The sequence below is a fragment of the Salmo salar genome, chromosome 09 (assembly GCF_965601325.2).
Source record: "Salmo salar chromosome 09, fSalSal1, whole genome shotgun sequence".
In the NCBI taxonomy this organism is placed as follows: Eukaryota; Metazoa; Chordata; class Actinopteri; order Salmoniformes; family Salmonidae; genus Salmo; species Salmo salar.
The window spans coordinates 88,620,107-88,645,576 of NC_138299.1; the positions used below are offsets into that span (position 1 = coordinate 88,620,107).

The window sequence follows — 25,470 nt, forward strand, 5'->3', positions numbered from 1 at the left end:
AGTGGGTAGTGTATAATGTTAGTTGTAGATTAGAGTGGGTTGTGTACGATGTTAGTTGTAGATTGGAGTGGGTAGTGTACAATGTTAGTTGTAGATTAGAGTGGGTAGTGTATAATGTTAGTTGTAGATTAGAGTGGGTAGTGTATAATGTTAGTTGTAGATTAGAGTGGGTAGTGTATAATGTTAGTTGTACATTAGAGTGGGTAGTGTACGATGTTAGTTGTAGATTAGAGTGGGTAGTGTATAATGTTAGTTGTAGATTAGAGTGGGTAGTGTATAATGTTAGTTGTAGATTAGAGTGGGTAGTGTATAATGTTAGTTGTAGGTTAGAGTGGGTAGTGTATAATGTTAGTTGTAGATTAAAGTGTGTAGTGTACGATGTTAGTTGTAGATTAAAGTTGGTAGTGTACAATGTTGGTTGTAGATTAAAGTGGGTAGTGTATAATGTTAGTTGTAGATTAGAGTGGGTAGTGTACGATGTTAGTTGTCGATTAGAGTGGGTAGTGTATAATGCTAGTTTTACATTAAAGTTGGTAGTGTACGATGCTAGTTGTAGATTAAAGTGGGTAGTGTACGGTTAGTTCTATATTAGAGTGGGTAGTGTACGATGTTAGTTGTAGATTAAAGTGGGTAGTGTACAATGTTACTTCTAGATTAGAGTGGGTAGTGTACAGGGGCGAAAATCTGATATCAACTTTGGGGGGACAATTACATTACATTTTCTCAAGAGCAATTCCTGAGGGGGACACCAAAAGTCGTGCTGTAACACATAGCCTACATTGTAATATGGTAAATGTATATTGAGGAACCAAAGAAATAAGGTGTTTGCCATACTCCTAACTACCGGTACCCAAAACTACACAACTACTCACAACAGCAATACCATTGCCTTTGACAAATCTTAGTTCAGTCACCAGTTTAAGTTGAGAGTGGGGGTATCCATGGCATTTTCCAATTATGTTCCTATTTTACAAGTAAAAAAAATGGAGAACCTTTCATAATGTTGCCAAACAAAGACTCAACAAACTTACCTGAGACTCCCTGTCTCTGCCAGTCTGTCCCTGCATATCTGTCCCCAACTCTGCTGTCTGTGTGCCATCTGTTGCCTGCTCTGCCTAATGACATCATTGTGAAACATTTCCATTAGAATTTCATTTCTTTCTTATGAACATTTTATCAACTAGTCTTTGAGATATTAGGCTATTAGGGTTCTTACTTTGCGTTTTGGTGTACTGAAAAATACTCTAATGTCCGTCTTTTATTTTTCTGCCATTTTTCTACCTGGCTGGCTACACACACACACAGTGTGTAGGTTATTTACAGTAGGAGATGGGCTTCTATCATATCTTTTATCATTCTATTTGGGCTTCGATCTAAAAGGTAGCTAGCAAATGTGAAACGGATTAAAATGACAAGAGTTGACAGCTGTATGAGTTCACCATTTACACAACATATGCTGCAACCTTTTGTAATTTTAATAGTTTGTTTCATATTGGCTGGCTTCCAACAATAGCTGAATTTGCAAAGCTAGCGAGCACCAATTCAGTTTCAGTGGTGTTTGCTATAATCTTTGCTACCCGGGTTAAATAAAATAAATAAATAAAAGTTCCCTTGCGACAATTTAGCTTTTGCAACGAGACCATTAAATATATATAAGACAATGGTAGAAGAGAGTGTAGTTCTGTTCAGTTTGGACTTCAGTTTATCGCTAACCTTATCACAAGGACTTTGAAGCACTAACTTACATCATCTGCATGCTGATCTCGGAATAAATTGACGATAGCAAAGATTCCATCTTTGACGAGGCCACATACATGGAATAGGTACTAGCTAGCTTAATAGTTAATATTTGCGCGCTAGCTCTGCATATTCAGCTAGTGTGTGTGCGCGATTGACTGGATTAACCTCACGTCAGTTACGTTCATTGAGTGCCTTTCAGACAGTGGCTACGACCCCTCTGTTACCTTGCCAGTGGATCAAAACATTGTGAGGAAAAGGGTGGAGGGGTCGCAATCTTTTGAAACTTAAAAACGCGCTATTAAGTGTCTATAATCAGCACAATTGCTTTCATTGCGTATTATTAATATTATTTCAATTACATAGTTATGTTTCAGTGATATATTGGGGGGGACAAATCATATTTTTCCCAGGATGGGGGGGTCGTGTCCCCCCCGTCCCCCCTGGGATTTCCGCCCCTGGTGGTGTATAATGTTAGTTGTAGATTAAAGTGAGTAGTGTACGATGTTTGATGTAGATTTTATTGGGTAGTGTATAATGTTAGTTGTAGATTAGAGTGGGTAGTGTATAATGTTGGGTGTACATTAAAGTGGGTAGTGAATAATGTTAGATGTAGATTAAAGTGGGTTGTGTACAATGTTAATTGTAGATTAACGTGGGAGGTGTATAATGTTAGTTGTAGATTAAAGTGGGTAGTGTATAATGTTAGTTGTACATTAAAGTGGGTAGTGTACAATGCTAGTTGTAGCTTAAAGTGTGTATTTTACTATTTTAGTTGTAGATTAGTGTGGGTGGAGTAGAATGTTAGTTGTATATTAGATAGTGTAGTGTACGATGTTAGTTGTTGATTAAAGTGGGTTGTGTACAATGTTAATTGTAGATTAAAGTGGGTAGTGTACGATGCTAGTTGTAGATTAGAGTGGTTAGTGTATAATGTTGGTTGTAGATTAAAGTGGGTAGTGAATAATGTTAGTTGTAGATTAAAGTGGGTAGTGTACGATGTTAGTTCTATATTAGAGTGGGTAGTGTATAATGTTAGTTGTAGATTAAAGTGTGTAGTGTACAATGTTAGTTGTAGATTAGAGTGGGTAGTGTACGATGTTAGTTGTAGATTAAAGTGGGTAGTGTATAATGTTAGTTGTAGATTAAAGTGGGTAGTGTACGATGTTAGTTGTACATTAAAGTGGGTAGTGTAGGATGTTAGTTGTAGATTAGAGTGGGTAGTGTACGATGTTAGTTGTACATTAAAGTGGCTAGTGTACGATGTTAGTTGTAGATTAGAGTGGGTAGTGTACAATGTTAGTTGTAGATTGGAGTGGGTAGTGAATAATGTTAGTTGTAGATTAAAGTGGGTAGTGTAGGATGTTAGTTGTAGATTAGAGTGGGTAGTGCATAATGTTAGTTGTAGATTAGAGTGCGTATTGTATAATGTTAGTTATTGATTGAGGTGTGAGGTGTATAATGTTAGTTGTATATTAAAGTGGGTAGTGTCTAATATTGTTGTAGATTAAAGTGAGTAGTGTACAATGTTAGTTGTAGATTAAAGTGCGTAGTGTATAATGTTAGTTATTGATTGAGGTGTGAGGTGTATAATGTTAGTTGTATATTAAAGTGGGTAGTGTCTAATATTGTTGTAGATTAAAGTGAGTAGTGTACAATGTTAGTTGTAGATTAAATTGGGGAGTGTATAATGTTAGTTGTAGATTGAAGTGGGTAGTGTACGATGTTAGTTGTAGATTAAATTGGGTAGTGTATAATGTTAGTTGTAGATTAAATTGGGTAGCGTATAATGCTAGTTATAGATTAGAGTGGGTAGTGTATAATATTGTTGTAGATTAAATTGAGTAGTGTACAATGTTAGTTGTAGATTAAATTGGGTAGTGTATAATGTTAGTTGTAGAATAAATTGGGTAGCGTATAATGCTAGTTATAGATTAGAGTGGGTAGTGTACGATGTTAGTTGTAGATTGAAGTGGGTAGTGTACAATGTTAGTTGTAGATTAGAGTGGTAGTGTATAATGTTATTTGTAGATTAAAGTGGGAAGTGTACGATGTTAGTTGTTGATTAGAGTGGGAAGCGAATAATGTTAGTTGTAGATTAAAGTGGGTAGTGTGCGATGTTAGTTGTACATTAAAGTGGGTAGTGTACTATTTTAGTTGTAGATTTGACTGGCGAGTATATAATGTTATTTGTAGATTAAAGTGTGTAGTGTACGATATTTGTTGTAGATTATAGTGGGTAGTGTACAATTTTAGTTGTAGATTAGTGTGGGTGGTGTGTAATGTTTGTTGTAGATTAAAGTTGGTTTTGTATAATGTTAGTTGTAGATTAGAGTGGGTAGTGTACGATGTTTGTTCTAGATTAGAGTGGGAAGTGTACGATGTTAGATGTAGATTAAAGTGGGTAGTGTATAATGTTAGTAGTAGATTAAAGTGGGATGTGTATAATAATAGTTGTATATTAAAGTGGGTACTGTTCGATGTTAGTTGTACATTAAAGTGGGTAGTGTATAATGTTAGTTGTAGATTGAAGTGGGTAGTGTATAATGTTAGTTGTAGATTAAATTGGGTAGCGTATAATGCTAGTTATAGATTATAGTGGGTAGTGTATAATGTTAGTTGTAGATTAAAGTGGGTAGTGTATAATGTTAGTTGTAGATTAAACTGGGTAGTGTATAATGTTAGTTGTAGATTAGAGTGGGTAGTGTATAATGTTATTTGTAGATTAAATTGGGTAGCGTATAATGCTAGTTATAGATTAGAGTGGGTAGTGTATAATGTTAGTTGTAGATTGAAGTGGGTAGTGTATAATGTTAGTTGTAGATTAAATTGGGTAGCGTATAATGCTAGTTATAGATTAGAGTGGGTAGTGTATAATGTTAGTTGTAGATTAAAGTGGGTAGTGTATAATGTTAGTTGTAGATTAAAGTGGGTAGTGTATAATGTTAGTTGTAGATTAGAGTGGGTAGTGTATAATGTTATTTGTAGATGAAAGTGGGAAGTGTATAATGTTAGTTGTAGATTAAAGTGGGTAGTGTACGATGTTAGTTCTATATTAGAGTGGGTAGTGTATAATGTTAGTTGTAGATTAGAGTGGGTAGTGTATAATGTTATTTGTAGATTAAAGTGCGAAGTGTATAATGTTAGTTGTAGATTAAAGTGGGAAGTGAATAATGTTAGTTGTAGATTAAAGTGGGTAGTGTAGGATGTTAGTTGTAGATTAGAGTGGGTAGTGAATAATGTTAGTTGTAGATTAGAGTGGGTGGTGTATAATTTAAATTGATGATTAAAGTGCGTAGTGTATAATGTTAGTTGTAGATTAAAGTGCGTAGTGTATAATGTTAGTTATTGATTGAGGTGTGAGGTGTATAATGTTAGTTGTATATTAAAGTGGGTTGTGTATAATATTGTTGTAGATTAAAGTGAGTAGTGTACAATGTTAGTTGTAGATTAAATTGGGTAGTGTATAATGTTAGTTGTAGATTGAAGTGGGTAGTGTACGATGTTAGTTGTAGATTAAATTGGGTAGTGTATAATGTTAGTTGTAGATTAAATTGGGTAGCGTATAATGCTAGTTATAGATTAGAATGGGTAGTGTATAATATTGTTGTAGATTAAAGTGAGTAGTGTACAATGTTAGTTGTAGATTAAATTGGGTAGTGTATAATGTTAGTTGTAGATTAAATTGGGTAGCGTATAATGCTAGTTATACATTAGAGTGGGTAGTGTACGATGTTAGTTGTAGATTAAAGTGTGTAGTGTACAATGTTAGTTGTAGATTAGAGTGGGTAGTGTACGATGTTAGTTGTAGATTAAAGTGGGTAGTGTATAATGTTAGTTGTAGATTAAAGTGGGTAGTGTACGATGTTAGTTGTACATTAAAGTGGGTAGTGTAGGATGTTAGTTGTAGATTAGAGTGGGTAGTGTACGATGTTAGTTGTACATTAAAGTGGCTAGTGTACGATGTTAGTTGTAGATTAGAGTGGGTAGTGTACAATGTTAGTTGTAGATTGGAGTGGGTAGTGAATAATGTTAGTTGTAGATTAAAGTGGGTAGTGTAGGATGTTAGTTGTAGATTAGAGTGGGTAGTGCATAATGTTAGTTGTAGATTAGAGTGCGTATTGTATAATGTTAGTTATTGATTGAGGTGTGAGGTGTATAATGTTAGTTGTATATTAAAGTGGGTAGTGTCTAATATTGTTGTAGATTAAAGTGAGTAGTGTACAATGTTAGTTGTAGATTAAAGTGCGTAGTGTATAATGTTAGTTATTGATTGAGGTGTGAGGTGTATAATGTTAGTTGTATATTAAAGTGGGTAGTGTCTAATATTGTTGTAGATTAAAGTGAGTAGTGTACAATGTTAGTTGTAGATTAAATTGGGGAGTGTATAATGTTAGTTGTAGATTGAAGTGGGTAGTGTACGATGTTAGTTGTAGATTAAATTGGGTAGTGTATAATGTTAGTTGTAGATTAAATTGGGTAGCGTATAATGCTAGTTATAGATTAGAGTGGGTAGTGTATAATATTGTTGTAGATTAAATTGAGTAGTGTACAATGTTAGTTGTAGATTAAATTGGGTAGTGTATAATGTTAGTTGTAGAATAAATTGGGTAGCGTATAATGCTAGTTATAGATTAGAGTGGGTAGTGTACGATGTTAGTTGTAGATTGAAGTGGGTAGTGTACAATGTTAGTTGTAGATTAGAGTGGTAGTGTATAATGTTATTTGTAGATTAAAGTGGGAAGTGTACGATGTTAGTTGTTGATTAGAGTGGGAAGCGAATAATGTTAGTTGTAGATTAAAGTGGGTAGTGTGCGATGTTAGTTGTACATTAAAGTGGGTAGTGTACTATTTTAGTTGTAGATTTGACTGGCGAGTATATAATGTTATTTGTAGATTAAAGTGTGTAGTGTACGATATTTGTTGTAGATTATAGTGGGTAGTGTACAATTTTAGTTGTAGATTAGTGTGGGTGGTGTGTAATGTTTGTTGTAGATTAAAGTTGGTTTTGTATAATGTTAGTTGTAGATTAGAGTGGGTAGTGTACGATGTTTGTTCTAGATTAGAGTGGGAAGTGTACGATGTTAGATGTAGATTAAAGTGGGTAGTGTATAATGTTAGTAGTAGATTAAAGTGGGATGTGTATAATAATAGTTGTATATTAAAGTGGGTACTGTTCGATGTTAGTTGTACATTAAAGTGGGTAGTGTATAATGTTAGTTGTAGATTGAAGTGGGTAGTGTATAATGTTAGTTGTAGATTAAATTGGGTAGCGTATAATGCTAGTTATAGATTATAGTGGGTAGTGTATAATGTTAGTTGTAGATTAAAGTGGGTAGTGTATAATGTTAGTTGTAGATTAAACTGGGTAGTGTATAATGTTAGTTGTAGATTAGAGTGGGTAGTGTATAATGTTATTTGTAGATTAAATTGGGTAGCGTATAATGCTAGTTATAGATTAGAGTGGGTAGTGTATAATGTTAGTTGTAGATTGAAGTGGGTAGTGTATAATGTTAGTTGTAGATTAAATTGGGTAGCGTATAATGCTAGTTATAGATTAGAGTGGGTAGTGTATAATGTTAGTTGTAGATTAAAGTGGGTAGTGTATAATGTTAGTTGTAGATTAAAGTGGGTAGTGTATAATGTTAGTTGTAGATTAGAGTGGGTAGTGTATAATGTTATTTGTAGATGAAAGTGGGAAGTGTATAATGTTAGTTGTAGATTAAAGTGGGTAGTGTACGATGTTAGTTCTATATTAGAGTGGGTAGTGTATAATGTTAGTTGTAGATTAGAGTGGGTAGTGTATAATGTTATTTGTAGATTAAAGTGCGAAGTGTATAATGTTAGTTGTAGATTAAAGTGGGAAGTGAATAATGTTAGTTGTAGATTAAAGTGGGTAGTGTAGGATGTTAGTTGTAGATTAGAGTGGGTAGTGAATAATGTTAGTTGTAGATTAGAGTGGGTGGTGTATAATTTAAATTGATGATTAAAGTGCGTAGTGTATAATGTTAGTTGTAGATTAAAGTGCGTAGTGTATAATGTTAGTTATTGATTGAGGTGTGAGGTGTATAATGTTAGTTGTATATTAAAGTGGGTTGTGTATAATATTGTTGTAGATTAAAGTGAGTAGTGTACAATGTTAGTTGTAGATTAAATTGGGTAGTGTATAATGTTAGTTGTAGATTGAAGTGGGTAGTGTACGATGTTAGTTGTAGATTAAATTGGGTAGTGTATAATGTTAGTTGTAGATTAAATTGGGTAGCGTATAATGCTAGTTATAGATTAGAATGGGTAGTGTATAATATTGTTGTAGATTAAAGTGAGTAGTGTACAATGTTAGTTGTAGATTAAATTGGGTAGTGTATAATGTTAGTTGTAGATTAAATTGGGTAGCGTATAATGCTAGTTATACATTAGAGTGGGTAGTGTACGATGTTAGTTGTAGATTAAAGTGTGTAGTGTACAATGTTAGTTGTAGATTAGAGTGGGTAGTGTACGATGTTAGTTGTAGATTAAAGTGGGTAGTGTATAATGTTAGTTGTAGATTAAAGTGGGTAGTGTACGATGTTAGTTGTACATTAAAGTGGGTAGTGTAGGATGTTAGTTGTAGATTAGAGTGGGTAGTGTACGATGTTAGTTGTACATTAAAGTGGCTAGTGTACGATGTTAGTTGTAGATTAGAGTGGGTAGTGTACAATGTTAGTTGTAGATTGGAGTGGGTAGTGAATAATGTTAGTTGTAGATTAAAGTGGGTAGTGTAGGATGTTAGTTGTAGATTAGAGTGGGTAGTGCATAATGTTAGTTGTAGATTAGAGTGCGTATTGTATAATGTTAGTTATTGATTGAGGTGTGAGGTGTATAATGTTAGTTGTATATTAAAGTGGGTAGTGTCTAATATTGTTGTAGATTAAAGTGAGTAGTGTACAATGTTAGTTGTAGATTAAAGTGCGTAGTGTATAATGTTAGTTATTGATTGAGGTGTGAGGTGTATAATGTTAGTTGTATATTAAAGTGGGTAGTGTCTAATATTGTTGTAGATTAAAGTGAGTAGTGTACAATGTTAGTTGTAGATTAAATTGGGGAGTGTATAATGTTAGTTGTAGATTGAAGTGGGTAGTGTACGATGTTAGTTGTAGATTAAATTGGGTAGTGTATAATGTTAGTTGTAGATTAAATTGGGTAGCGTATAATGCTAGTTATAGATTAGAGTGGGTAGTGTATAATATTGTTGTAGATTAAATTGAGTAGTGTACAATGTTAGTTGTAGATTAAATTGGGTAGTGTATAATGTTAGTTGTAGAATAAATTGGGTAGCGTATAATGCTAGTTATAGATTAGAGTGGGTAGTGTACGATGTTAGTTGTAGATTGAAGTGGGTAGTGTACAATGTTAGTTGTAGATTAGAGTGGTAGTGTATAATGTTATTTGTAGATTAAAGTGGGAAGTGTACGATGTTAGTTGTTGATTAGAGTGGGAAGCGAATAATGTTAGTTGTAGATTAAAGTGGGTAGTGTGCGATGTTAGTTGTACATTAAAGTGGGTAGTGTACTATTTTAGTTGTAGATTTGACTGGCGAGTATATAATGTTATTTGTAGATTAAAGTGTGTAGTGTACGATATTTGTTGTAGATTATAGTGGGTAGTGTACAATTTTAGTTGTAGATTAGTGTGGGTGGTGTGTAATGTTTGTTGTAGATTAAAGTTGGTTTTGTATAATGTTAGTTGTAGATTAGAGTGGGTAGTGTACGATGTTTGTTCTAGATTAGAGTGGGAAGTGTACGATGTTAGATGTAGATTAAAGTGGGTAGTGTATAATGTTAGTAGTAGATTAAAGTGGGATGTGTATAATAATAGTTGTATATTAAAGTGGGTACTGTTCGATGTTAGTTGTACATTAAAGTGGGTAGTGTATAATGTTAGTTGTAGATTGAAGTGGGTAGTGTATAATGTTAGTTGTAGATTAAATTGGGTAGCGTATAATGCTAGTTATAGATTATAGTGGGTAGTGTATAATGTTAGTTGTAGATTAAAGTGGGTAGTGTATAATGTTAGTTGTAGATTAAACTGGGTAGTGTATAATGTTAGTTGTAGATTAGAGTGGGTAGTGTATAATGTTATTTGTAGATTAAATTGGGTAGCGTATAATGCTAGTTATAGATTAGAGTGGGTAGTGTATAATGTTAGTTGTAGATTGAAGTGGGTAGTGTATAATGTTAGTTGTAGATTAAATTGGGTAGCGTATAATGCTAGTTATAGATTAGAGTGGGTAGTGTATAATGTTAGTTGTAGATTAAAGTGGGTAGTGTATAATGTTAGTTGTAGATTAAAGTGGGTAGTGTATAATGTTAGTTGTAGATTAGAGTGGGTAGTGTATAATGTTATTTGTAGATGAAAGTGGGAAGTGTATAATGTTAGTTGTAGATTAAAGTGGGTAGTGTACGATGTTAGTTCTATATTAGAGTGGGTAGTGTATAATGTTAGTTGTAGATTAGAGTGGGTAGTGTATAATGTTATTTGTAGATTAAAGTGCGAAGTGTATAATGTTAGTTGTAGATTAAAGTGGGAAGTGAATAATGTTAGTTGTAGATTAAAGTGGGTAGTGTAGGATGTTAGTTGTAGATTAGAGTGGGTAGTGAATAATGTTAGTTGTAGATTAGAGTGGGTGGTGTATAATTTAAATTGATGATTAAAGTGCGTAGTGTATAATGTTAGTTGTAGATTAAAGTGCGTAGTGTATAATGTTAGTTATTGATTGAGGTGTGAGGTGTATAATGTTAGTTGTATATTAAAGTGGGTTGTGTATAATATTGTTGTAGATTAAAGTGAGTAGTGTACAATGTTAGTTGTAGATTAAATTGGGTAGTGTATAATGTTAGTTGTAGATTGAAGTGGGTAGTGTACGATGTTAGTTGTAGATTAAATTGGGTAGTGTATAATGTTAGTTGTAGATTAAATTGGGTAGCGTATAATGCTAGTTATAGATTAGAATGGGTAGTGTATAATATTGTTGTAGATTAAAGTGAGTAGTGTACAATGTTAGTTGTAGATTAAATTGGGTAGTGTATAATGTTAGTTGTAGATTAAATTGGGTAGCGTATAATGCTAGTTATACATTAGAGTGGGTAGTGTACGATGTTAGTTGTAGATTGAAGTGGGTAGTGTACAATGTTAGTTGTAGATTAAATTGGGTAGTGTATAATGATATTTGTAGATTAAAGTGGGAAGTGTACGATGTTAGTTGTTGATTAGAGTGGGAAGCGAATAATGTTAGTTGTAGATTAAAGTGGGTAGTGTGCGATGTTAGTTGTACATTAAAGTGGGTAGTGTACTATTTTAGTTGTAGATTTGACTGGCGAGTATATAATGTTATTTGTAGATTAAAGTGTGTAGTGTACGATATTTGTTGTAGATTATAGTGGGTAGTGTACAATTTTAGTTGTAGATTAGTGTGGGTGGTGTGTAATGTTTGTTGTAGATTAAAGTTGGTTTTGTATAATGTTAGTTGTAGATTAGAGTGGGTAGTGTACGATGTTTGTTCTAGATTAGAGTGGGAAGTGTACGATGTTAGATGTAGATTAAAGTGGGTAGTGTATAATGTTAGTAGTAGATTAAAGTGGGAGGTGTATAATAATAGTTGTATATTAAAGTGGGTACTGTTCGATCTTAGTTGTACATTAAAGTGGGTAGTGTATAATGTTAGTTGTAGATTGAAGTGGGTAGTGTATAATGTTAGTTGTAGATTAAATTGGGTAGCGTATAATGCTAGTTATAGATTAGAGTGGGTAGTGTATAATGTTAGTTTTAGATTAAAGTGGGAGGTGTATAATAATAGTTGTATATTAAAGTGGGTACTGTTCGATGTTAGTTGTAGATTAAAGTGGGTAGTGTATAATGTTAGTTGTAGATTGAAGTGGGTAGTGTATAATGTTAGTTGTAGATTAAATTGGGTAGCGTATAATGCTAGTTATAGATTAGAGTGGGTAGTGTATAATGTTATTTGTAGATTAAAGTGGGAAGTGTATAATGTTAGTTGTAGATTAAAGTGGGTAGTGTACGATGTTAGTTCTATATTAGAGTGGGTAGTGTATAATGTTAGTTGTAGATTAGAGTGGGTAGTGTATAATGTTATTTGTAGATTAAAGTGCGAAGTGTATAATGTTAGTTGTAGATTAAAGTGGGAAGTGAATAATGTTATTTGTAGATTAAAGTGGGTAGTGTAGGATGTTAGTTGTAGATTAGAGTGGGTAGTGAATAATGTTAGTTGTAGATTAGAGTGGGTGGTGTATAATTTTAGTTGATGATTAACGTAGTGTATAATGTTAGTTGTAGATTAAAGTGCGTAGTGTATAATGTTAGTTATTGATTGAGGTGTGAGGTCTTTAATGTTAGTTGTATATTAAAGTGGGTAGTGTATAATATTGTTGTAGATTAAAGTGAGTAGTGTACAATGTTAGTTGTAGATTAAATTGGGTAGTGTATAATGTTAGTTGTAGATTGAAGTGGGTAGTGTACGATGTTAGTTGTAGATTAAATTGGGTAGTGTATAATGTTAGTTGTAGATTAAATTGGGTAGCGTATAATGCTAGTTATAGATTAGAGTGGGTAGTGTATAATGTTAGTTGTAGATTAAAGTGGGTAGTGTATAATGTTAGTTGTAGATTAAAGTGGGTAGTGTATAATGTTAGTTGTAGATTAGAGTGGGTAGTGTATAATGTTATTTGTAGATTAAATTGGGTAGCGTATAATGCTAGTTATAGATTAGAGTGGGTAGTGTATAATGTTAGTTGTAGATTGAAGTGGGTAGTGTATAATGTTAGTTGTAGATTAAATTGGGTAGCGTATAATGCTAGTTATGGACTAGAGTGGGTAGTGTATAATGTTAGTTGTAGATTAAAGTGGGTAGTGTATAATGTTAGTTGTAGATTAAAGTGGGTAGTGTATAATGTTATTTGTAGATTAGAGTGGGTAGTGTATAATGTTATTTGTAGATTAAAGTGGGAAGTGTATAATGTTAGTTGTAGATTAAAGTGGGTAGTGTACGATGTTAGTTCTATATTAGAGTGGGTAGTGTATAATGTTAGTTGTAGATTAGAGTGGGTAGTGTATAATGTTATTTGTAGATTAAAGTGCGAAGTGTATAATGTTAGTTGTAGATTAAAGTGGGAAGTGAATAATGTTATTTGTAGATTAAAGTGGGTAGTGTAGGATGTTAGTTGTAGATTAGAGTGGGTAGTGAATAATGTTAGTTGTAGATTAGAGTGGGTGGTGTATAATTTTAGTTGATGATTAACGTAGTGTATAATGTTAGTTGTAGATTAAAGTGCGTAGTGTATAATGTTAGTTATTGATTGAGGTGTGAGGTCTTTAATGTTAGTTGTATATTAAAGTGGGTAGTGTATAATATTGTTGTAGATTAAAGTGAGTAGTGTACAATGTTAGTTGTAGATTAAATTGGGTAGTGTATAATGTTAGTTGTAGATTGAAGGTGGTAGTGTACGATGTTAGTTGTAGATTAATTTGGGTAGTGTATAATGTTAGTTGTAGATTAAATTGGGTAGCGTATAATGCTAGTTATAGATTAGAGTGGGTAGTGTATAATATTGTTGTAGATTAAAGTGAGTAGTGTACAATGTTAGTTGTAGATTAAATTGGGTAGCGTATAATGCTAGTTATAGATTAGAGTGGGTAGTGTATAATGTTAGTTGTAGATTAAAGTGGGTAGTGTATAATGTTAGTTGTAGATTAAACTGGGTAGTGTATAATGTTAGTTGTAGATTAGAGTGGGTAGTGTATTATGTTATTTGTAGATTAAATTGGGTAGCGTATAATGCTAGTTATAGATTAGAGTGGGTAGTGTATAATGTTAGTTGTAGATTGAAGTGGGTAGTGTATAATGTTAGTTGTAGATTAAATTGGGTAGCGTATAATGCTAGTTATGGACTAGAGTGGGTAGTGTATAATGTTAGTTGTAGATTAAAGTGGGTAGTGTATAATGTTAGTTGTAGATTAAAGTGGGTAGTGTGTAATGTTAGTTGTAGATTAGAGTGGGTAGTGTATAATGTTATTTGTAGATTAAAGTGGGAAGTGTATAATGTTAGTTGTAGATTAAAGTGGGTAGTGTACGATGTTAGTTCTATATTAGAGTGGGTAGTGTATAATGTTAGTTGTAGATTAGAGTGGGTAGTGTATAATGTTATTTGTAGATTAAAGTGCGAAGTGTATAATGTTAGTTGTAGATTAAAGTGGGAAGTGAATAATGTTATTTGTAGATTAAAGTGGGTAGTGTAGGATGTTAGTTGTAGATTAGAGTGGGTAGTGAATAATGTTAGTTGTAGATTAGAGTGGGTGGTGTATAATTTTAGTTGATGATTAACGTAGTGTATAATGTTAGTTGTAGATTAAAGTGCGTAGTGTATAATGTTAGTTATTGATTGAGGTGTGAGGTGTATAATGTTAGTTGTATATTAAAGTGGGTAGTGTATAATATTGTTGTAGATTAAAGTGAGTAGTGTACAATGTTAGTTGTAGATTAAATTGGGTAGTGTATAATGTTAGTTGTAGATTGAAGGTGGTAGTGTACGATGTTAGTTGTAGATTAATTTGGGTAGTGTATAATGTTAGTTGTAGATTAAATTGGGTAGCGTATAATGCTAGTTATAGATTAGAGTGGGTAGTGTATAATATTGTTGTAGATTAAAGTGAGTAGTGTACAATGTTAGTTGTAGATTAAATTGGGTAGCGTATAATGCTAGTTATAGATTAGAGTGGGTAGTGTATAATGTTAGTTGTAGATTAAAGTGGGTAGTGTATAATGTTAGTTGTAGATTAAACTGGGTAGTGTATAATGTTAGTTGTAGATTAGAGTGGGTAGTGTATTATGTTATTTGTAGATTAAATTGGGTAGCGTATAATGCTAGTTATAGATTAGAGTGGGTAGTGTATAATGTTAGTTGTAGATTGAAGGGGGTAGTGTATAATGTTAGTTGTAGATTAAATTGGGTAGCGTATAATGCTAGTTATGGACTAGAGTGGGTAGTGTATAATGTTAGTTGTAGATTAAAGTGGGTAGTGTATAATGTTAGTTGTAGATTAAAGTGGGTAGTGTGTAATGTTAGTTGTAGATTAGAGTGGGTAGTGTATAATGTTATTTGTAGATTAAAGTGGGAAGTGTATAATGTTAGTTGTAGATTAAAGTGGGTAGTGTACGATGTTAGTTCTATATTAGAGTGGGTAGTGTATAATGTTAGTTGTAGATTAGAGTGGGTAGTGTATAATGTTATTTGTAGATTAAAGTGCGAAGTGTATAATGTTAGTTGTAGATTAAAGTGGGAAGTGAATAATGTTATTTGTAGATTAAAGTGGGTAGTGTAGGATGTTAGTTGTAGATTAGAGTGGGTAGTGAATAATGTTAGTTGTAGATTAGAGTGGGTGGTGTATAATTTTAGTTGATGATTAACGTAGTGTATAATGTTAGTTGTAGATTAAAGTGCGTAGTGTATAATGTTAGTTATTGATTGAGGTGTGAGGTGTATAATGTTAGTTGTATATTAAAGTGGGTAGTGTATAATATTGTTGTAGATTAAAGTGAGTAGTGTACAATGTTAGTTGTAGATTAAATTGGGTAGTGTATAATGTTAGTTGTAGATTGAAGGTGGTAGTGTACGATGTTAGTTGTAGATTAAATTGGGTAGTGTATAATGTTAGTTGTAGATTAAATTGGGTAGCGTATAATGCTAGTTATAGATTAGAGTGGGTAGTGTATAATATTGTTGTAGATTAAAGTGAGTAGTGTACAATGTTAGTTGTAGATTAAATTGGGTAGCGTATAATGCTAGTTATAGATTAGAGTGGGTAGTGTATAATGTTAGTTGTAGATTAAAGTGGGTAGTGTATAATGTTAGTTGTAGATTAAACTGGGTAGTGTATAATGTTAGTTGTAGATTAGAGTGGGTAGTGTATTATGTTATTTGTAGATTAAATTGGGTAGCGTATAATGCTAGTTATAGATTAGAGTGGGTAGTGTATAATGTTAGTTGTAGATTGAAGTGGGTAGTGTATAATGTTAGTTGTAGATTAAATTGGGTAGCGTATAATGCTAGTTATGGACTAGAGTGGGTAGTGTATAATGTTAGTTGTAGATTAAAGTGGGTAGTGTATAATGTTAGTTGTAGATTAAAGTGGGTAGTGTGTAATGTTAGTTGTAGATTAGAGTGGGTAGTGTATAATGTTATTTGTAGATTAAAGTGGGAAGTGTATAATGTTAGTTGTAGATTAAAGTGTGTAGTGTACGATGTTAGTTCTATATTAGAGTGGGTAGTGTATAATGTTAGTTGTAGATTAGAGTGGGTAGTGTATAATGTTATTTGTAGATTAAAGTGCGAAGTGTATAATGTTATTTGTAGATTAAAGTGCGAAGTGTATAATGTTAGTTGTAGATTAAAGTGGGAAGTGAATAATGTTAGTTGTAGATTAAAGTGGGTAGTGTAGGATGTTAGTTGTAGATTAGAGTGGGTAGTGAATAATGTTAGTTGTAGATTAGAGTGGGTGGTGTATAATTTTAGTTGATGATTAACGTAGTGTATAATGTTAGTTGTAGATTAAAGTGCGTAGTGTATAATGTTAGTTATTGATTGAGGTGTGAGGTGTATAATGTTAGTTGTATATTAAAGTGGGTAGTGTATAATATTGTTGTAGATTAAAGTGAGTAGTGTACAATGTTAGTTGTAGATTAAATTGGGTAGTGTATAATGTTAGTTGTAGATTGAAGGTGGTAGTGTACGATGTTAGTTGTAGATTAAATTGGGTAGTGTATAATGTTAGTTGTAGATTAAATTGGGTAGCGTATAATGCTAGTTATAGATTAGAGTGGGTAGTGTATAATATTGTTGTAGATTAAAGTGAGTAGTGTACAATGTTAGTTGTAGATTAAATTGGGTAGTGTATAATGTTAGTTGTAGATTAAATTGGGTAGCGTATAATGCTAGTTATAGATTAGAGTTGGTAGTGTACGATGTTAGTTGTAGATTGAAGTGGGTAGTGTACAATGTTAGTTGTAGATTAGAGTGGTAGTGTATAATGTTATTTGTAGATTAAAGTGGGAAGTGTATGATGTTAGTTGTTGATTAGAGTGGGAAGCGAATAATGTTAGTTGTAGATTAAAGTGGGTAGTGTGCGATGTTAGTTGTACATTAAAGTGGGTAGTGTACTATTTTAGTTGTAGATTTGACTGACGAGTATATAATGTTATTTGTAGATTAAAGTGTGTAGTGTACGATATTTGTTGTAGATTATAGTGGGTAGTGTACAATTTTAGTTGTAGATTAGTGTGGGTGGTGTGTAATGTTTGTTGTAGATTAAAGTTGGTTTTGTATAATGTTAGTTGTAGATTAAAGTGGGTAGTGTATAATGTTAGTTGTAGATTAGAGTGGGTAGTGTATAATTTTATTTGTAGATTAAAGTGCGAAGTGTATAATGTTAGTTGTAGATAAAAGTGGGAAGTGAATAATGTTAGTTGTAGATTAAAGTGGGTAGTGTAGGATGTTAGTTGTAGATTAGAGTGGGTAGTGAATAATGTTAGTTGTAGATTAGTGTGGGTGGTGTATAATTTTAGTTGATGATTAAAGTGCGTAGTGTATAATGTTAGTTGTAGATTAAAGTGCGTAGTGTATAATGTTAGTTATTGATTGAGGTGTGAGGTGTATAATGTTAGTTGTAGATTAAATTGGGTAGCGTATAATGCTAGTTATAGATTAGAGTGGGTAGTGTATAATGTTAGCTGTAGATTAAAGTGGGTAGTGTATAATGTTAGTTGTAGATTAAAGTGGGTAGTGTATAATGTTATTTGTAGATTAAAGTGGGAAGTGTATAATGTTAGTTGTAGATTAAAGTGGGTAGTGTACGATGTTTGTTCTAGATTAGAGTGGGAAGTGTATGATGTTAGATGTAGATTAAAGTGGGTAGTGTATAATGTTAGTAGTAGATTAAAGTGGGAGGTGTATAATAATAGTTGTATATTAAAGTGGGTACTGTTCGATGTTAGTTGTACATTAAAGTGGGTAGTGTATAATGTTAGTTGTAGATTGAAGTGGGTAGTGTATAATGTTAGTTGTAGATTAAATTGGGTAGCGTATAATGCTAGTTATAGATTAGAGTGGGTAGTGTATAATGTTAGTTGTAGATTAAAGTGGGTAGTGTATAATGTTAGTTGTAGATTAAAGTGGGTAGTGTATAATGTTAGTTGTAGATTAGAGTGGGTAGTGTATAATGTTATTTGTAGATTAAATTGGGTAGCGTATAATGCTAGTTATAGATTAGAGTGGGTAGTGTATAATGTTAGTTGTAGATTGAAGTGGGTAGTGTATAATGTTAGTTGTAGATTAAATTGGGTAGCGTATAATGCTAGTTATGGACTAGAGTGGGTAGTGTATAATGTTAGTTGTAGATTAAAGTGGGTAGTGTATAATGTTAGTTGTAGATTAAAGTGGGTAGTGTATAATGTTTGTTGTAGATTAGAGTGGGTAGTGTATAATGTTATTTGTAGATTAAAGTGGGAAGTGTATAATGTTAGTTGTAGATTAAAGTGGGTAGTGTACGATGTTAGTTCTATATTAGAGTGGGTAGTGTATAATGTTATTTGTAGATTAAAGTGCGAAGTGTATAATGTTAGTTGTAGATTAAAGTGGGAAGTGAATAATGTTATTTGTAGATTAAAGTGGGTAGTGTAGGATGTTAGTTGTAGATTAGAGTGGGTAGTGAATAATGTTAGTTGTAGATTAGAGTGGGTGGTGTATAATTTTAGTTGATGATTAACGTAGTGTATAATGTTAGTTGTAGATTAAAGTGCGTAGTGTATAATGTTAGTTATTGATTGAGGTGTGAGGTGTATAATGTTAGTTGTATATTAAAGTGGGTAGTGTATAATATTGTTGTAGATTAAAGTGAGTAGTGTACAATGTTAGTTGTAGATTAAATTGGGTAGTGTATAATGTTAGTTGTAGATTGAAGGTGGTAGTGTACGATGTTAGTTGTAGATTAATTTGGGTAGTGTATAATGTTAGTTGTAGATTAAATTGGGTAGCGTATAATGCTAGTTATAGATTAGAGTGGGTAGTGTATAATATTGTTGTAGATTAAAGTGAGTAGTGTACAATGTTAGTTGTAGATTAAATTGGGTAGCGTATAATGCTAGTTATAGATTAGAGTGGGTAGTGTATAATGTTAGTTGTAGATTAAAGTGGGTAGTGTATAATGTTAGTTGTAGATTAAACTGGGTAGTGTATAATGTTAGTTGTAGATTAGAGTGGGTAGTGTATTATGTTATTTGTAGATTAAATTGGGTAGCGTATAATGCTAGTTATAGATTAGAGTGGGTAGTGTATAATGTTAGTTGTAGATTGAAATGGGTAGTGTATAATGTTAGTTGTAGATTAAATTGGGTAGCGTATAATGCTAGTTATGGACTAGAGTGGGTAGTGTATAATGTTAGTTGTAGATTAAAGTGGGTAGTGTATAATGTTAGTTGTAGATTAAAGTGGGTAGTGTGTAATGTTAGTTGTAGATTAGAGTGGGTAGTGTATAATGTTATTTGTAGATTAAAGTGGGAAGTGTATAATGTTAGTTGTAGATTAAAGTGGGTAGTGTACGATGTTAGTTCTATATTAGAGTGGGTAGTGTATAATGTTAGTTGTAGATTAGAGTGGGTAGTGTATAATGTTATTTGTAGATTAAAGTGCGAAGTGTATAATGTTAGTTGTAGATTAAAGTGGGAAGTGAATAATGTTATTTGTAGATTAAAGTGGGTAGTGTAGGATGTTAGTTGTAGATTAGAGTGGGTAGTGAATAATGTTAGTTGTAGATTAGAGTGGGTGGTGTATAATTTTAGTTGATGATTAACGTAGTGTATAATGTTAGTTGTAGATTAAAGTGCGTAGTGTATAATGTTAGTTATTGATTGAGGTGTGAGGTGTATAATGTTAGTTGTATATTAAAGTGGGTAGTGTATAATATTGTTGTAGATTAAAGTGAGTAGTGTACAATGTTAGTTGTAGATTAAATTGGGTAGTGTATAATGTTAGTTGTAGATTGAAGTGGGTAGTGTACGATGTTAGTTGTAGATTAAATTGGGTAGTGTATAATGTTAGTTGTAGATTAAATTGGGTAGCGTATAATGCTAGTTATAGATTAGAGTGGGTAGTGTATAATGTTAGTTGTAGATTAAAGTGGGTAGTGTATAATGTTAGTTGTAGATTAAAGTGGGTAGTGTATAATGTTAGTTGTAGATTAGAGTGGGTAGTGTATAATGTTATTTGTAGATTAAATTGGGTAGCGTATAATGCTAGTTATAGATTAGAGTGGGTAGTGTATAATGTTAGTTGTAGATTGAAGTGGGTAGTGTATAATGTTAGTTGTAGATTAAATTGGGTAGCGTATAATGCTAGTTATGGACTAGAGTGGGTAGTGTATAATGTTAGTTGTAGATTAAAGTGGGTAGTGTATAATGTTAGTTGTAGATTAAAGTGGGTAGTGTATAATGTTATTTGTAGATTAGAGTGGGTAGTGTATAATGTTATTTGTAGATTAAAGTGGGAAGTGTATAATGTTAGTTGTAGATTAAAGTGGGTAGTGTACGATGTTAGTTCTATATTAGAGTGGGTAGTGTATAATGTTAGTTGTAGATTAGAGTGGGTAGTGTATAATGTTATTTGTAGATTAAAGTGCGAAGTGTATAATGTTAGTTGTAGATTAAAGTGGGAAGTGAATAATGTTAGTTGTAGATTAAAGTGGGTAGTGTAGGATGTTAGTTGTAGATTAGAGTGGGTAGTGAATAATGTTAGTTGTAGATTAGAGTGGGTGGTGTATAATTTTAGTTGATGATTAACGTAGTGTATAATGTTAGTTGTAGATTAAAGTGCGTAGTGTATAATGTTAGTTATTGATTGAGGTGTGAGGTGTATAATGTTAGTTGTATATTAAAGTGGGTAGTGTATAATATTGTTGTAGATTAAAGTGAGTAGTGTACAATGTTAGTTGTAGATTAAATTGGGTAGTGTATAATGTTAGTTGTAGATTGAAGGTGGTAGTGTACGATGTTAGTTGTAGATTAAATTGGGTAGTGTATAATGTTAGTTGTAGATTAAATTGGGTAGCGTATAATGCTAGTTATAGATTAGAGTGGGTAGTGTATAATATTGTTGTAGATTAAAGTGAGTAGTGTACAATGTTAGTTGTAGATTAAATTGGGTAGCGTATAATGCTAGTTATAGATTAGAGTGGGTAGTGTATAATGTTAGTTGTAGATTAAAGTGGGTAGTGTATAATGTTAGTTGTAGATTAAACTGGGTAGTGTATAATGTTAGTTGTAGATTAGAGTGGGTAGTGTATTATGTTATTTGTAGATTAAATTGGGTAGCGTATAATGCTAGTTATAGATTAGAGTGGGTAGTGTATAATGTTAGTTGTAGATTGAAGTGGGTAGTGTATAATGTTAGTTGTAGATTAAATTGGGTAGCGTATAATGCTAGTTATGGACTAGAGTGGGTAGTGTATAATGTTAGTTGTAGATTAAAGTGGGTAGTGTATAATGTTAGTTGTAGATTAAAGTGGGTAGTGTGTAATGTTAGTTGTAGATTAGAGTGGGTAGTGTATAATGTTATTTGTAGATTAAAGTGGGAAGTGTATAATGTTAGTTGTAGATTAAAGTGTGTAGTGTACGATGTTAGTTCTATATTAGAGTGGGTAGTGTATAATGTTAGTTGTAGATTAGAGTGGGTAGTGTATAATGTTATTTGTAGATTAAAGTGCGAAGTGTATAATGTTATTTGTAGATTAAAGTGCGAAGTGTATAATGTTAGTTGTAGATTAAAGTGGGAAGTGAATAATGTTAGTTGTAGATTAAAGTGGGTAGTGTAGGATGTTAGTTGTAGATTAGAGTGGGTAGTGAATAATGTTAGTTGTAGATTAGAGTGGGTGGTGTATAATTTTAGTTGATGATTAACGTAGTGTATAATGTTAGTTGTAGATTAAAGTGCGTAGTGTATAATGTTAGTTATTGATTGAGGTGTGAGGTGTATAATGTTAGTTGTATATTAAAGTGGGTAGTGTATAATATTGTTGTAGATTAAAGTGAGTAGTGTACAATGTTAGTTGTAGATTAAATTGGGTAGTGTATAATGTTAGTTGTAGATTGAAGGTGGTAGTGTACGATGTTAGTTGTAGATTAAATTGGGTAGTGTATAATGTTAGTTGTAGATTAAATTGGGTAGCGTATAATGCTAGTTATAGATTAGAGTGGGTAGTGTATAATATTGTTGTAGATTAAAGTGAGTAGTGTACAATGTTAGTTGTAGATTAAATTGGGTAGTGTATAATGTTAGTTGTAGATTAAATTGGGTAGCGTATAATGCTAGTTATAGATTAGAGTTGGTAGTGTACGATGTTAGTTGTAGATTGAAGTGGGTAGTGTACAATGTTAGTTGTAGATTAGAGTGGTAGTGTATAATGTTATTTGTAGATTAAAGTGGGAAGTGTATGATGTTAGTTGTTGATTAGAGTGGGAAGCGAATAATGTTAGTTGTAGATTAAAGTGGGTAGTGTGCGATGTTAGTTGTACATTAAAGTGGGTAGTGTACTATTTTAGTTGTAGATTTGACTGACGAGTATATAATGTTATTTGTAGATTAAAGTGTGTAGTGTACGATATTTGTTGTAGATTATAGTGGGTAGTGTACAATTTTAGTTGTAGATTAGTGTGGGTGGTGTGTAATGTTTGTTGTAGATTAAAGTTGGTTTTGTATAATGTTAGTTGTAGATTAAAGTGGGTAGTGTATAATGTTAGTTGTAGATTAGAGTGGGTAGTGTATAATTTTATTTGTAGATTAAAGTGGGAAGTGTACGATGTTAGTTCTATATTAGAGTGGGTAGTGTATAATGTTAGTTGTAGATTAGAGTGGGTAGTGTATAATGTTATTTGTAGATTAAAGTGCGAAGTGTATAATGTTAGTTGTAGATAAAAGTGGGAAGTGAATAATGTTAGTTGTAGATTAAAGTGGGTAGTGTAGGATGTTAGTTGTAGATTAGAGTGGGTAGTGAATAATGTTAGTTGTAGATTAGTGTGGGTGGTGTATAATTTTAGTTGATGATTAAAGTGCGTAGTGTATAATGTTAGTTGTAGATTAAAGTGCGTAGTGTATAATGTTAGTTATTGATTGAGGTGTGAGGTGTATAATGTTAGTTGTAGATTAAATTGGGTAGCGTATAATGCTAGTTATAGATTAGAGTGGGTAGTGTATAATGTTAGCTGTAGATTAAAGTGGGTAGTGTATAATGTTAGTTGTAGATTAAAGTGGGTAGTGTATAATGTTATTTGTAGATTAAAGTGGGAAGTGTATAATGTTAGTTGTAGATTAAAGTGGGTAGTGTACGATGTTTGTTCTAGATTAGAGTGGGAAGTGTATGATGTTAGATGTAGATTAAAGTGGGTAGTGTATAATGTTAGTAGTAGATTAAAGTGGGAGGTGTATAATAATAGTTGTATATTAAAGTGGGTACTGTTCGATCTTAGTTGTACATTAAAGTGGGTAGTGTATAATGTTAGTTGTAGATTGAAGTGGGTAGTGTATAATGTTAGTTGTAGATTAAATTGGGTAGCGTATAATGCTAGTTATAGATTAGAGTGGGTAGTGTATAATGTTATTTGTAGATTAAAGTGGGAAGTGTATAATGTTAGTTGTAGATAAAAGTGGGTAGTGTACGATGTTTGTTCTAGATTAGAGTGGGAAGTGTATGATGTTAGATGTAGATTAAAGTGGGTAGTGTATAATGTTAGTAGTAGATTAAAGTGGGAGGTGTATAATAATAGTTGTATATTAAAGTGGGTACTGTTCGATCTTAGTTGTACATTAAAGTGGGTAGTGTATAATGTTAGTTGTAGATTGAAGTGGGTAGTGTATAATGTTAGTTGTAGATTAAATTGGGTAGCGTATAATGCTAGTTATAGATTAGAGTGGGTAGTGTATAATGTTAGTTGTAGATTAAAGTGGGTAGTGTATAATGTTAGTTGTAGATTAAAGTGGGTACTGTATAATGTTAGTTGTAGATTAGAGTGGGTAGTGTATAATGTTATTTGTAGATTAAATTGGGTAGCGTATAATGCTAGTTATAGATTAGAGTGGGTAGTGTATAATGTTAGTTGTAGATTGAAGTGGGTAGTGTATAATGTTAGTTGTAGATTAAATTGGGTAGCGTATAATGCTAGTTATGGACTAGAGTGGGTAGTGTATAATGTTAGTTGTAGATTAAAGTGGGTAGTGTATAATGTTAGTTGTAGATTAAAGTGGGTAGTGTATAATGTTAGTTGTAGATTAGAGTGGGTAGTGTATAATGTTATTTGTAGATTAAAGTGGGAAGTGTATAATGTTAGTTGTAGATTAAAGTGGGTAGTGTACGATGTTAGTTCTATATTAGAGTGGGTAGTGTATAATGTTAGTTGTAGATTAGAGTGGGTGGTGTATAATTTTAGTTGATGATTAACGTAGTGTATAATGTTAGTTGTAGATTAAAGTGCGTAGTGTATAATATTGTTGTAGATTAAAGTGAGTAGTGTACAATGTTAGTTGTAGATTAAATTGGGTAGTGTATAATGTTAGTTGTAGATTGAAGTGGGTAGTGTACGATGTTAGTTGTAGATTAAATTGGGTAGTGTATAATGTTAGTTGTAGATTAAATTGGGTAGCGTATAATGCTAGTTATAGATTAGAGTGGGTAGTGTATAATATTGTTGTAGATTAAAGTGAGTAGTGTACAATGTTAGTTGTAGATTAAATTGGGTAGTGTATAATGTTAGTTGTAGACTAAAGTGGGAGGTGTATAATAATAGTTGTATATTAAAGTGGGTACTGTTCGATGTTAGTTGTACATTAAAGTGGGTAGTGTATAATGTTAGTTGTAGATTAAATTGGGTAGCGTATAATGCTAGTTATAGATTAGAGTGGGTAGTGTATAATATTGTTGTAGATTAAAGTGAGTAGTGTACAATGTTAGTTGTAGATTAAATTGGGTAGTGTATAATGTTAGTTGTAGAATAAATTGGGTAGCGTATAATGCTAGTTATAGATTAGAGTGGGTAGTGTACGATGTTAGTTGTAGATTGAAGTGGGTAGTGTACAATGTTAGTTGTAGATTAGAGTGGTAGTCTATAATGTTATTTGTAGATTAAAGTGGGAAGTGTACGATGTTAGTTGTTGATTAGAGTGGGAAGCGAATAATGTTAGTTGTAGATTAAAGTGGGTAGTGTGCGATGTTAGTTGTACATTAAAGTGGGTAGTGTACTATTTTAGTTGTAGATTTGACTGGCGAGTATATAATGTTATTTGTAGATTAAAGTGTGTAGTGTACGATATTTGTTGTAGATTATAGTGGGTAGTGTACAATTTTAGTTGTAGATTAGTGTGGGTGGTGTGTAATGTTTGTTGTAGATTAAAGTTGGTTTTGTATAATGTTAGTTGTAGATTAGAGTGGGTAGTGTACGATGTTTGTTCTAGATTAGAGTGGGAAGTGTACGATGTTAGATGTAGATTAAAGTGGGTAGTGTATAATGTTAGTAGTAGATTAGAGTGGGTGGTGTATAATTTTAGTTGATGATTAAAGTGCGTAGTGTATAATGTTAGTTGTAGATTAAAGTGCGTAGTGTATAATGTTAGTTATTGATTGAGGTGTGAGGTGTATAATGTTAGTTGT

The 25,470-nt window shown here is 32.4% G+C and overlaps 1 protein-coding gene across 1 annotated transcript in view; it reads left to right on the forward strand.

The window, feature by feature from the left end:
* Positions 1 to 25,470, forward strand: part of LOC106612118 (pro-neuregulin-2, membrane-bound isoform) — a 91,444-nt gene that overhangs the window by 34,205 nt on the left and 31,769 nt on the right. The window lies entirely within an intron of this gene.